We start from the raw sequence: 3,615 nt of genomic DNA, 5'->3' as shown, positions 1-3,615 counted from the left end.
GCAATGAAGGCTGACTGAGAAGTCAAGGAAAATGGCAGTGGGTTTTTATTCTACTGCATGGACTGACATTGTGGGAGCCTGGTTTTTTTGGATGCTCATCTTTATAGACCTGTATGGAGGGGGGAGGACCTTGGACTTTTCACGGGGCAGGGAAACCTACTGCTCTTAAGATTAGAGAGGTTGGAGGAGGGAGGGAGGGGGAGGGAAAAGGGAGGGAAAAGGGAGGCGGGGAATAGGTGAAAATTTTTAATTAATTAATTAATTAATTAATTAATTAAAAAATAAAATTTGGGTACAGATCTAAACAGAGACTTCTTTCCAAAAAAGTTTCAAAAGGCTGAAAGACATTTAGGGAATTGCTCAACATCCTTAGTCATCAGGGATAGGCAAATCATAATGATTCTGATCTACCATCTTACATGAGAATGGTCAGATGACTAAGATCAAGAACAAATCACACTTTTCTCACTTGGTCTGCTTTCACTCCCTGTTAGCAGCTTTCCTCAGCAGTTATCACTTGACTCTGGCATCTTCAACAGCCTGGGGTCTCTGAGTCAATCCAGATATGACTTTCACAGCGTCACACAATTGCCTCTATAGGCCTCCATGCAGTGACATCCCTGTTCCTGGCCTTAGCACCTTTCCCCAGTCACAGAGAAAGATTTTAACTTCTTTCTTCTAAACTTTTTCTAAATGTAGAACCATGTGAACAAAACTGCCAAGTTAAGCTGCTTTCTGGGGCTGTGATATGGCCCCTCATTCAATGACATCTTCCCAAGATCCCTGTTTTCTCTGGTTTTTTTCACTGCCAAAGCTCAGTTTCCTGGAACTAAGTGACAGGGAGGAGAAAGTCTACTGAGAGTATACTGTATGGAAAAAAGGAGTAAGTTTATTTTTATTATCAGTAAAAGAAAAAACTAAGTGGACTATGGTTTTGCTCACTTTAAATCCCAAGCTGGAGAGGCAGAGACAGGAAAATATCTGGGATATCATCTTGTCTCATTTGGCAATCCCCAGGTCACTGAGAGAAAATTTCAAAACCAAGGTGAATGGTTTCTGAAAAAAAAATAACAACAGCAAATGTTGTCTCCTGTCCTCAACATACACATGCACACACATTATTCATCTGTGCACACACATGCATACACATGTACACAAAAAACATTGTACATCAAATATAAACAACTTTTGTTTTACTAATAATATGTCAGTATTGATGAAGCACAAATATACAGACACATGAAATTTTCATAGAAGACTCATTAAGTAACTGTGGTAAAAAGGGAAAATATAAATTTGCAGTATTTTTGTGGATCCAGAGAAACTACACTTAAGAAAGAGTATTAAAGCTACAATGGGACATTTAAACTTTTTAATGGCTGAGAGTAGATTAAATTTCCTTCAAAAGAAAAACATAAAAGAAAGGATCCGCAAGGAGCTTTTTTGAGTAACCTCAGCATCAGGGAACATTTATGATATAAAAAAAAGAAGAGACAGTAAGAAAATTACTGTGAAAATTTCAACTCATGGTATACAGTGAATGCAAAAGTATCTAAGCACTTGGCAACAGAAATGTCACAAGAATGTCCATGTGTAATACCACAATTTTTTAACTTATTAAGAATATTAATCATCTCTGTGAAATATTACAGAGTTTAAGAAGAATAATATTTTGGAAAAATTAGTTGTGGCTGAACCAGAATGAAGCTTCACAAACATCTGTCTGTATGTCCAGCTCAAGGTGGCAGGGACAATGGTCTCTTTTGAGCTTGTGGGGACTGTAAGTCACACATAAATACATTCTAACACAATACTCATAAATATAAGAGCAATAAATAAATTGTTTTATTAAAAATGAGAAAGATTATCTCTTTTTAAAAATATGGTGGCACAAAGACTGCATGTGTTTTAGCATATTGATTATTCTGCTATCAGAATTAATTTGTATCAAAGGAGTAATTGTGAGATAGACATTCATCACAAACTTCTGAACACTCAGGGTGACTGGGAAGTACAGCCATAACAGGATAGCGGTGGATGAGATGATAAAGTCCACCCAGTACATAACCACAAAAAAAGCCACCAGCAGCAATATGGTCTGTGTGGCCCTTTTCTCAGGAGATGCTCTTGGGTGACTGAGGCTATGAAGATGCTTGTGTTGTCTCTGATGTCTAAACAAGATAATCACCATGTATGCACTTGTAGTCAGCATAACTCCTACAAGAAATACATCTCTGGAGATTGCTACTGTTAAAATCAGTGCCCTGATGAAGTAGTTCATGGAGAAGAGGGAGCAGAATGTAGTGACCTTCATCTGGTTGGTCTCACTCACGTTGGTAAAAGCACCAGCATAGATGATTCAGTAGCTACTGAATGACAAGTTGAAAGACCAAATAAATAAGAAAGCAGAAATCATGTACTTTTTAAGTTTGTATTTAAATTTTGCCAACAAAGAGGAATTGGGACTGACAGTGACAGCCTGGAACACACTCAGGAGGCAGGCGATGCAGATGGAGAGGCCTCTCATCACCATGCTTATGTAAAACGTTGCCTTACATTTGAAGTCATTCTCAATATTTAGTGACTCAAATATGTCCCAAAGCCAAATATCCACTCCAGTGAAGAGCAGCACTATGTGGATGAAAGTCAGGTGACAGGAGATCAAGTCTGTGGGCTTAGGTCTGTGACATAGAATTATGAAAGTATAGAAAACAAGGAGAAACATATTGGCCAGGACTCCAAGTCCAGCTTGGAAAGGAAAGACAATCCTTAATGAAGACATACATAGAAATTGTATTCACCTTAAGGACACGAAATAAAGAAATTATATTTATTCCCTGGCAATGATGAAGCATGCATGGGCAGGCCGAATATGGTGGTTCTGTTGACCTTGTCCATATTGGGTTTCATGGTCTAAGTTGATGAAGATGACTGAACAAGTATCTTCCTCAAGAGGGCACCAGAACCCAGTACAGATGATTGTGGAAACCTATGTCAAATATCTGAAAAAAATAATAGAGTATTCACCAAACTTTTGATTCACTGGTCAGTATGTCTACACCATCATTCTGTTTTGTCTATTTATTCTTGATTAACCTATCTCTTTAATTGAAGCTCCACATTAGACTTGGCCTATGTTTCTGTATACTCTCAATATATCTCCTGAATATACAGCATTCTCAGCCACATCCGACACAGAATACACACTTTATGTGCCTGTATTGCACCTAGATCTCTTGCCTGAGAAATTGAATCCTACTGATTTGACTTACTTTGCCTCATTTCATAGTTAACACTGGAAACAGCAGTGATGAGAATAGAGGAGCATAATCATATTTGTAAAATTGATTAAAAATTATGTTGTTCTGGGGAGAAATCACAACAGAAATCCAAAAGAGTAAGGTGAGTCAGTTTTATATTCCTTAATTTTGATAACCACAAATTTATAACTATCCATGTTTTCTTTCATAATTCTGATTGAACCAGAGTTGATAATTCATGATAATTCCACTATGTTAATCAGAGGGATGTCTGTCTCAATTCATCTATTTTTATTTATATTTTCAATTAACTCACCACCCCAGAATCAGGAATTAAAGACAATGATGCAGTTGG

The 3,615-nt window shown here is 37.3% G+C and overlaps 1 pseudogene; it reads right to left on the bottom strand.

The window, feature by feature from the left end:
* Positions 1-1,864: 1,864 nt before the first annotated feature.
* LOC148121930 (vomeronasal type-1 receptor 90-like) lies at positions 1,865-2,782 on the bottom strand (annotated as a pseudogene).
* Positions 2,783-3,615: the final 833 nt, after the last annotated feature.

The sequence above is a fragment of the Myodes glareolus genome, chromosome 6 (assembly GCF_982192425.1).
Source record: "Myodes glareolus chromosome 6, mMyoGla1.1, whole genome shotgun sequence".
Taxonomy (NCBI): Eukaryota; Metazoa; Chordata; class Mammalia; order Rodentia; family Cricetidae; genus Myodes; species Myodes glareolus.
The sequence above is the reverse complement of the archived record's forward strand: the minus strand, read 5'-3'. Positions and strand labels throughout refer to the sequence as shown.